This window comes from Triticum aestivum, chromosome 4D, assembly GCF_018294505.1.
Source record: "Triticum aestivum cultivar Chinese Spring chromosome 4D, IWGSC CS RefSeq v2.1, whole genome shotgun sequence".
Taxonomy (NCBI): Eukaryota; Viridiplantae; Streptophyta; class Magnoliopsida; order Poales; family Poaceae; genus Triticum; species Triticum aestivum.
In genome coordinates, this window is record NC_057805.1 from 451,874,794 (window position 1) to 451,885,509 (window position 10,716).

A 10,716-nucleotide genomic window follows, 5' to 3' on the forward strand; every position below is an offset into this window, starting at 1 on the left:
TTTGGCAAGTTGGGTTCATGCATTATACCAAAAGGTTGCCCTAGTAGTCCCGAGAGTCTTTTCAATTTGAGGTTTAAGTCCCAGTAACCCGCCAATTTAAAGCATAGCTGAAGAGATAACTCTCCAAGCAAGATATATATCTTTGCTTTTGCAACATATAGACATCTTGATGGTGTACCCTCCATGCATACAACATGCCACACCAGCTATTTGATGCTAATACTTCCCTGTGCCTACTTGACCTCAGAAAAAATATCTATATCTTGTGGAGAACATTGCAACGGTAGCATTTCAAGCCTTTGAATGAAGTAAGAACGGCTCTACCAGCAGATATGTATGAAAAGTACAACTCAATTATCAAACATAAACATCTAATGCAGTACTATCTAGCACAACCGTGCGGCAATTCAGATACACAAGGGCGCTTAATATTGGCTGGTACCGGGCAATCCGTGAAGAATGACTCTCTCAAAGCAATAACCAAACGAGCAATGCAGATAACTTGACAGTGCTTATAATATGGTACTGCATTTCCTTTCTTCCTCTTTTATGCGACGGTTAGGGTACTACACTAATCCGTGAAGGCCGAAACGTTGTTCAAACATGTTCTGCAAATTAAAGAACAAAGCACCCATAGAATAAAACCAAACCTGGGTAATCTGATGAGCATCCAGTTCAAAACCCTTGTTGGAGACTGATGGGTCACTGAGGCGCTTGCATTGTTCCACCTGCTCACACGCATGCCTCTCATTCCTTATCTTTTCCCTGCCAAATCACAGATGAACCAGGTGATGGTCAGAGAGCAATGAGGCAAATCATCCTGAACACGAGGCAAAGCACCAAACCAATCAAAGGAGACGCAACTAAATACACAAATCGAACAAAGAGATAACTCCTCTGATCCCCACAATACCTGCAGAATCCACCACCACGAGATGTTTTCGAAACCATAGAACGTCACAGCGGCGGAAGCCAATAATAAACGACGGGTACCAAATTCGACAAGAAAGACGGGCACAAGATGCGATATGACCAGGAACCTACTCGATTTGCAGGAGAAGGTGCTGCGAAACTGGATGGAGCTCCTCCCACTTGGTCATGTACCCCGCCCGTTCCCCTTCCGCCGTGTACAACCTCACCATTGAAGGAAGTAAATTAAGTGTCAGCACCAGGAGGGAGGATGAAGGAAGTAAATTAACAGACCATCCAAGCTTACAAAGACCGTAAAAATTATAAGAACGCGCCTTAAAATAATTCACCAACCGAGATTGGCATAAAACCAAAAACGAAATTCTTGTAAGCTAGCTTCCTGAACATACTACTTATTTTAGATTTCTAGAAAGTTGTGTCTATATACATCTTGGTGAAGAAAATCTTGTGGCTAGAATTCCTATTAATACCCGGATAATCAAATACTGACACTTGACTATAAAGAAGCAATATTCATATCTACTATCTAATATAAATGGAATACATTGGATGGGTCAATTATTTTCCCATGTGTACTGTCTAATTACGCAAGCACTTGCATTACAGACATGATTACAGGTTGACCTCAATGGTGATCGCTTATGTACTTTGAACAGCAAGAATGACCATGTTCATCAACTTCCACATTCAGCCTGCACTCAGATTGACTAATATCGAATGTTGGTTTAAGTTGTTGATTGAAAAACTAACAGAGATAAATCACATGCCCTATCTACCATTTAGGACTTAGCTGCTCTTTACCTTGTGTTTCCTCAATCGAGATCAATCAGTCCAAAAATAGAAATATATTAACTATAACAATAAGGATTAGAGGTAACATCATAAATTTAAGCAAATGTCTGCCATTCAAAATAACGAAACAACAATGCAAATGATGCTTGGAAAATCCAATTAGTATGTCCATGTTACCTAACCAGAATCTCTTATGTAAATTTAACAATGTAAGGTGCTTCAGGAGGCATAACATCAGTTTGCATAGTTTATAATGTAAGAAGCTTTCCCGAGCTGCACAATGAACATGTAAGGTTGAAATCAAATATGCAGATGCAAAAGAAATACAGAAGTGAAACCGAGTTCTGGAGAGTTTGTTGACATACCAAATAACACAGTCGGCAGACAGATATTGTCACATAGCCATTAACCGATTTACATCAAACCCCATGAAAGCCAGGAAAATGGTGCATTAGAAATAACCGTGACGTTTCCAGTGACATCTGTGAGCAGGCAACACAAAGTGAAAAAGTCAATGAGTACATGATATTTGAAAGCCATGAAAGGGTATGCAACTATCTAAATAATTAGCTGACTACGCCAAAAGCAATAAAACCCTCTGGTGCGCCACTCGATTGATGGAAATATAAAAAAGGTCAGGCTGAACTATTATTTTGGAGTGGATGAAAACTCTAAACATGTATATAAATGAGTACGGTATGATGTTCTTTCAGTTGATGCCCTACATTGTGCTTATGAGTTATGAGAGAGATGACCACTCGATCCTTGCATTCCCCACCAGAAAAGAAAAATAAAGCCATCCTAGCAGATGTGGTTAACCTACATTTACACATACATAAAAAACTAGTCAACTTATGGCAAAAGAGCTTATGATGTAAACAAAAAGAAGAATCACCCTAGATTCAAGCAGCTTCAAATGGGGAGGCAGAATAGTAAGAATACAAAACAAGAAAACTGGTGCAGCCCGACACTACAACGTTCAGTGGCACAGCAGAACAACCTCTGCCTCAACCACCTCTTTGAAAGTGCATCTTGGAGCAAGATCTATGATTGGAAAAAATGGGAGCATTGTAGCATAAATACCTACATACGCTAATTACAATGTTAGTCACTTCAGACCCTTAGATAGCCTAAAAGGAGCAGTTTTTGGTTTGTCTATATATATCAAGAAAAGGAACAAAAGATTTCTCTGCAAATAGCAAAAGAACTATATGATAAATCTGCCCCCATCAACGCCAAAGAAAAAAGAAGGTACCAAACAAATTAAGAAAGACAACAAAACATCCTTGGAATCTAGCTAGATATGAGTATCTATTGGATAGGAACAAATAGACTTCCCATGCAAAAACAACCAAGGTAGCCAACAAACCTAAAAGGACAGCAAAAGAATCTACTCTATTGGAGCCTAGCTAGATCTAGACACCTCTTAAACCCAATTTGCAGGAACCTAGCTAGACATAAATATATGAGCAAGTCCTAAAACCCATTTAAGAGTGTAGAAACCAACTGTAATACAAACAGTACCGTTGATTAACGTATGAACAAAATCGATAAATCAGAAACATGGAAGTAGAAGGTCATTATGAACTAAACCTTCATGACTGTTTGGGGCAAATTACACTGTAAAATCAACAACAATAGATGGTTGCACACCTCCAATTTGAGATGTGATTCCATTGGAGCACTTCCTTGCAAAAATAAAGAATGCCACACGATGAGAAAAAAGATAAATCCTGAAGGGGTAGAGCTCACCACATCAGGGGTAGGAGGAGGGAGCAGCCATGAGGGCTCATGCCTCGTCCACCTGCAGCAGCAGCTGCTGCTGCTAGTCCAAATCGGAGCAATTGACCCTATCCACCAGAGGAGCAACTGACCCTGTCCACCAGATCGAAACCGGACCTGGTTGGCTTCCTCTTCTCCTCCTGCTTCCTCCCTTCTCTAAATCCCTCTTTCATCTCGTGCTAGGTACATGAGGCCGGTAGGGCTTACCGATCTAGAGGAGAGGGGAAAGCAGTTAGGAGCCGCAACAAGAAGGGATCAAAGAAGAGGAACGTGAGAGAAAAAGAGATAGAAATGAACCTGCAGATAATCGCATCCGACATTCCCAGCAGCGGCTCACGTCTCACGCGCTCCTCCTGCCATGTGCAGGCGAGGACGACGGCAGCGGCCCCAGCGGTGGCTCCACGTCTCCCGTGCTCCTCCTGCCGTGTGCACGCGAGGACCACGGCGGCGTTCACAGCAGCGGCTCCACGTCTCCCGCGCTCCTCCTGCCGTGTGCACGCGAGGACGATGGCGACGACGCCGGTGAAGTGGACGGCGGGGATCCGGGCAGAGACGACGGCACGTCGGCCTCGTCGCCTGTGGCCCCCATCTCTCAAGATGGGCGGCGTGAATGTAACACCCACGATGCGGCTATATCTCCCACGTGTCGAGGCACGACTTAGAGGCATAACCGCATCGTGGTTTTGTCGCAAGAAGGGTCATCTTCACACAATCCCATGTAATGAACAAGAATGGGATAAAGAGTTGGCTTACAATCGCCACTTCACACAATACATAAATTAAACATACATCATTCAGAGTACAAACAAGGTCCGACTACGGAACCAAAATAAAAGAAGACAACCCCAAATGCTAGATCCCCACTCGTCCCAACTGGGCTCCACTACTGATCATCCGGAAAAGAAACATAGTAACGACCACATTCCTCGTCGAACTCCCACTTGAGCTCGGTTGCGTCGCCTGCACTGGTATCGTCGGCACCTGCAACTGTTTCGGAAGTATCTGTGAGTCACAAGGACTCAGCAATCTCACACCCGCGAGATCAAGACTATTAAAGCTTAAGGGTAGGAGAAGATAGTGAGGTGGAGCTGCAGCAAGCACTAAGCATATATGGTGGCTAACATACGCAAACAAGAGCGAGAAGAGGAGCAACGGAACGGAACGGTCATCAACTAGTAATGATCAAGAAGTGATCCTGAACTCCTACTTACGTCAAACATAACCCAAAACCGTGTTCACTTCCCGGACTCCGCCGAAAAGAGACCCTCACGGCTACACACGCGGTTGATGCGTTTTAATTAAGTCGAGTGTCAAGTTCTCTACAACCGGATATTAACAAATTCCCATCTGCCACATAACCGCGGGCACGGCTTTCGAAAGATAATACCCTGCAGGGGTGTCCCAACTTAGCCCATTATAAGCTCTCACGGTCAACGAAGGATAAACCTTCTCCCGGGAAGACCCGATCAGTCTCGGAATCCCGGTTTACAAGACATTTCGACAATGGTAAAACAAGACCAGCACAACCGCCCGATGTGCCGACAAATCCCGATAGGAGCTGCACATATCTCGTTCTCAGGGCAACACCGGATGAGACTGGCTACGAGTAAAAACAGCCCTCAAGTTTCCCCAAGGTGGCCCCGCAGGCAGCTCAGTTCGGACCAACACTCGAAGGAGCACTGGCCCGGGGGTTAAAATAAAGATGACCCTTGAGTCTGCAGAACCCAAGGGAAAAGGGGATAGGTGGTAGCAAATGGTAAAACCAAGGTTGGGCCTTGCTGGAGGAGTTTTATTCAAAGCGAACTGTCAAGGGGGTCCCATAAATCACCCAACCGCGTAAGGAACGCAAAATCAAGGAACATAACGCCGGTATGACGAAAACTAGGGCGGCAAGAGTGGAACAAAACACCAGGCATAAGGCCGAGCCTTCCACCCTTTACCAAGTATATAGATGCATTAATTAAATAAGAGATATTGTGATATCCCAACATATCCATGTTCCAACATGGAACAAACTTCATCTTCACCTGCAACTAGCAGCGCTATAAGAAGGGCTGAGCAAAAGCGGTAACATAGCCAAACAACGGTTTGTTAGGAAAGGTGGGTTAGAGGCTTGACATGGCAATATGGGAGGCATGATATAGCAAGTGGTAGGTAGCGCGGCATAGCAATAGAGCGAACAACTAGCAAGCAAAGATAGAAGTGATTTCGAGGGTATGGTCATCTTGCCTGAAATCCCGCTAGGAAGAAGAATGAGTCCATGAAGAAGACAAACGGATGTAGTCGAACGAATCCTCACAACTCCGGAACGAAACCGAAGCTAACGAGAGAAGCAACCTAGAAAGAAACAAACAACATAGTAAACAACCACCACATACACATGGCATGATGCACAAACAAGTATGATGCATGTCCGGTTTAATGAGGCATGGCATGGCAAAGTGCAACAAACAACACTACAAATTAAGTGGAGCTCAATATGCAACGAGTTGCATATTGACGAAACACCACATCAATTATTTAGTTCTCTCTCGGTTATGTACCCAACAATATTAAATGTTGATTAACATGGCAAGAGGCGAAGCATAAGTAAACTAACTATTTAGGCAAGTTTAAATGAGGCCAGAACAACAAATAACAATTCCAGAAAATCCCCACATGCATATTTTAGATTTGGTACTGTTCTGCCTACAACCATATTTTATTGTTGTTAAATAGGAAAATAAAGTGCAACATCTTAATATATGCATTTTTCTACCCCATTTACATATAAAGTTTATTAAATTCCGAGTTACGGTTAATTAGTTATGGAATAAATCATTTTAACATGGCATTCGAGCAAAATTAAACAAACAGCATTTTAAACATTTTAAACATGGATGCAAGCAGCATATTATGAAACTAGATAAAATTCTAAGCATTTTTCATATATAGATTAATTAAATCTGATGCATGATTAATTAGTTATTATATGCATGAACTCAAGGGGTTTTCTGTAAAACAGACGTTCCTGGGATAATAGCTAAAATCACAGATCTGAAAAAAAACACATCGGGCTGAAACTGGGCGGACTGGGGCGCTCACCATGGGCCAGGCCCAGTCGGTGGAGAGGCCCCGCAGGCCTGGCACGGCCTTGGCGCTGCTGGGCTGATGCGGGTGAAGGGCGACGCGGTCAATGCAGAAGAAGCAGAGCCCTCGCCGCGGCTGCGATGCAGAGGACGCAGGGAGCGGGACTTGGCGCTGGCGTCTTCCTGCGATGGCCGGCAGCGAGCGGAGCTTGGCAAGGCGGCGACCGAGGCGACAAACTGGAGGAGGTGCTCGGGCGGCTCGGCGGCTTGGCGAGGGGAGAGGTCAACGCGGGCGTGCGTCTCCTCGTTCGATGCAGGGGGCTGGGAGGATGCGTCGCTGCAGCTGAAGCAGAGGCATCGCCGGCGGCGGCGGGGACGGCTGGATCCGAGCAAGAGGCGTCGAGGGAACCGATGGCGAGGTGCAGGCAAGGTGATGGCGAGGTGAAGGACTCCGGCGAGGACAGGCGCGAGCTCGGGCTACAAATCGACAAGACTTGGGTCTCGGAGCAGCGGGGCGGTGGCCATCCATGGCGTCGGGCAGGGAGGCCCACGGGCGGCGAGGACGGCGAGTGGACAAGGCGCAGGAGAGCAGAGGGCCTGCGAGGCGGCGCAGCGAAGCAGACCCCAGCGCGGGTCTTCAGCGGCAGAAGGTGAGGCCGGAGGGCGGGTCCGTCCAGGAATAGGGCGGAGGCGAACTGGGCGTCGCGGCGATGAAGACCATGGCGACGGCGTCGTAGCCTTGGTGGTTGTCGGCGGCAGCGCTGGTCTTCGGACGGCGAGGCGAGGAGGAGCATGACACAGGGGCTCGGGTGCTGCTGCTCATCGCCGGCGGGGAGGCACGGCTGGCTGCGCGAGATGGAGGCGCACGGGAGGAGGTGAGGTGCGGCCAGCGGGCGGAGGAGACGGAGCCGAGTGCTCCTGCTCGGGGTCTCGGGCAGACGAACTGCAGGCGCGCGGGGTGGCTGCGGGATGGATGGATCTGGCTGGTGGTTGGCTCGATGGGGAAAACGAGGAAGGTGGAGAAGGTGGCGGCGGCATGGGGATTGATGGATGGGACATCTCCCTAAAATTTAGGGTTTGGTCCGATTTGGTTAGGGGCTGCCCACTATATATAGTAGGTGGCTAATATGAGAGGGGATTAGCCCCTAGATTTTTATCGGACGGCTTCGGGTGGACTAAACAAAGAATGGATGATGTTTAGGATAACTCGGGATTGTTTCGGACCCACTGGTCATGACCGTGCGGTTCGGGGAAGTTTTTGGACAAGGCAGCAAAGAGTGTGGGTTGCGCGGAGAGGTTATGCGGCCAGACAAGAGGGAAGCAAAACCCGGTCGATCTGGGAAAGGACACCGAGATGAAGGAGAAGCGGCACTATGAATGGATGCAAGTTTTTTAGGAAACATGCAATGCAATGCTCATGATGACATGATGAATGCAACAAACAAATAAAACACACGGCGGTCACACAAAACATGGAAGGTGTCTGGAGCGTCGGTCTCGGGGCGTTACAACACTCCACCACTACAAGAGGATCTCGTCCCGAGATCTAGGATGGCACCGGAGAAAAGCGGAAGAGGAAGAGAAGAGGTAAAGCTAAGTTGCTTCTGTGACAAACGAGTGAAACCACGAACCTTGAGAGATTGAACGAACGAAAAGAGAGAATACAAGGGAGATGAACGAGATTGAAAACACTCCGTTATCAAAGAGGAACAAGTAACATTGCGAGAATCTTTGTAGGTTGAAGAATATGAAACAAGAGCTTAACGGATCAAAAGGAATATGAAAGCACACCGGTAGAAAAGAGAAACAAGGAACTCCATGTGAACCTTGGAGTTTGCAAAGCTATGAATGACGAGAACAATGGATGAGAAGTACATGCAAGCACTCCGGTTGAAACGAGATGTACAAGGAATGATAAGGATCGATTACGATAACGCTCCGGTTGGAAAATGGAAAGAATAGAATTTGAACTTGGCAAAATGAAAGCACTTGGATGAGACTCCGGTTAAAAGAGGAATGATAGACACAACACTCCGGTTAAAACAAGATAAAGAAGGAATAAGAATGATATAATTTGGGCAGCACTCCGACTGTAAATTGAAGGAATTGAACATGATCTTGACAAGATGAGAGGATACTCGATGAAATTGACAACACACTGCCTCCGGAACTAATGAAAGAATGGCACAAGGGGTAAGAAAGATTTCAGACAGCCCTCCTGTCGTGGAATTATCACGGCAGATGTCCTCGGGCTAGGACTTAGTCGTGGAGCCATCGCAACTAGGAAGCTTGAAGGGGTTAATGCGGGACAAGGAACACGAGGGTTATACTGGTTCGGCCCCTTACGGTGAAGGTAAAAGCCTACGTCCAGTTTGAGATGGTATTGATTAGGGTTATGATCACCAGGGAGCTAAACTGCTATGCCCGGTTCTCGATGAGATTGTTCTTGTTCCTAAACCGCTGCTGGGTCGTCCCTTTATATAGAGAGGCTAACGCCCAGCAGCCCTTAGAGTCCCGGCCGGCTCATAAGAGTGTCCGGCTCGGACTCTCAATCATACTTGCCTTGCACTACAAGTTCTACCATAATAACGTTTGTAACCACGGGCCTTAAGCCATCTCCGGGTCTTAAGCCCATCTCTGGCCCATCGTCTTCAAGCTTGGCTCCGGGCTTCTGGTAATGACCATTAGAGTAACCCGGCCCCTCCTGGCGGGTGACTCTAAGGTCTATATCCTCAACATTAGGCCCCAGATTGATTTGAGCCGGCTCATGTCAATCTTCAACTCTGCCGACAGAAAAAATCTCCGGCTTACCATTCATGTGAAGGCCATAACCCGGCGTGACGTCATCCTCTGGACTCCGGATAATCCGCCGTGACATCATCTTTCATTAAGCCCGTTTTTTACTCCACCAGATCCGCAACGGATCTTTGCTTTTACTGTCATCCCGAAAATCGAGGCACCGTGGGGGGAGATAACCACGCCGTGGTCTCCTTGAATCTCGCGCCCACTTATGACCTTGCCTTATAAATAGGCCGGCCCGACGGGCTCTCGGTCACTTCCTCTCCATCTTCTTCCTCGTGCCATCGCTCCTCTGCCCGAGCTCCGCCGCCGTCGCCGCCGCGGGTCTTCTCGTCGTCACCAGCTCAGGCCGCTGCATCACCCTGAACGGACCAGAGAAACGCAACAACCTCCGCGGCCCTCCAGCTCCGGTAAGTCTTGCTTGTCCTGTAGGATAGATCTACCGTAGGGTTCGTCCGTGTTCTTCGTGTTCATCGCCATTGCCACATACTCCGGTAGCTTTCCTTCTTACTGCTCCTGTTGATCTTAGGCCTGTATAGACTTACTGCGGTAGTCGTTTAGCACCCATTTTACATGCAAACAAACTTCTTTCTACTGCATAAAGACCTCCTTCGAACTCAAGAACATCCACTCGTCTGTTTCTAGGTCTAGAAAATTTTCATTTCACCCGACCATTTTGATCCAAAAAAGTTACTGCAATATGTGAAACCTGTTTTACCACACTTAGTAAAAACTGCAACCATTGAATCTTGGCGGCTTACAATTCCGGTTTAAAGAAACCACGCGCCGTAGAATCTTCCGATTTAAAGAAAACCATGCTTTGTAGAATCCTCCGGCTTAGCTGTGATAAGGCCGTAGATAATCAATTTATTCTGAATGCCCCTGTGGCTTAAATAACCCACTGTACCAGAGTATATATCATTAGTCCCCTTCATAAGCCGCCACCTTAGTTTTGAACTGTAAATCTCCGGCTTATAATTAACCCGGAAATTTTTCCTTTTTGTCATAGACCGCCAACTTTCACCATGCCTCCCAAGGCTCCCATCACTTGCAACTGGATGAGGTCCAACGTCACCAACGAGACCCTAGCCAATTTTGTTAAGTCCGGATATCTGCCTAAGAAGGAAATCATGTCCTACCGTGCCCCTGACCCGTCAGAAGAGAGACCACAGCCAAAGGACGGGGAAGTAGTGATTTTCGCAGATCATATGAGCCGGGGCTTCGCACCGCCCGGCTCAAAGTTTTTTAGGGACGTGCTCAACTTCTTCGACTTGCGGCCTCAAGATATAGGGCCCAACTCTGTATCCAACATCTGCAATTTTCAAGTCTTCTGCGAGGTTTACCT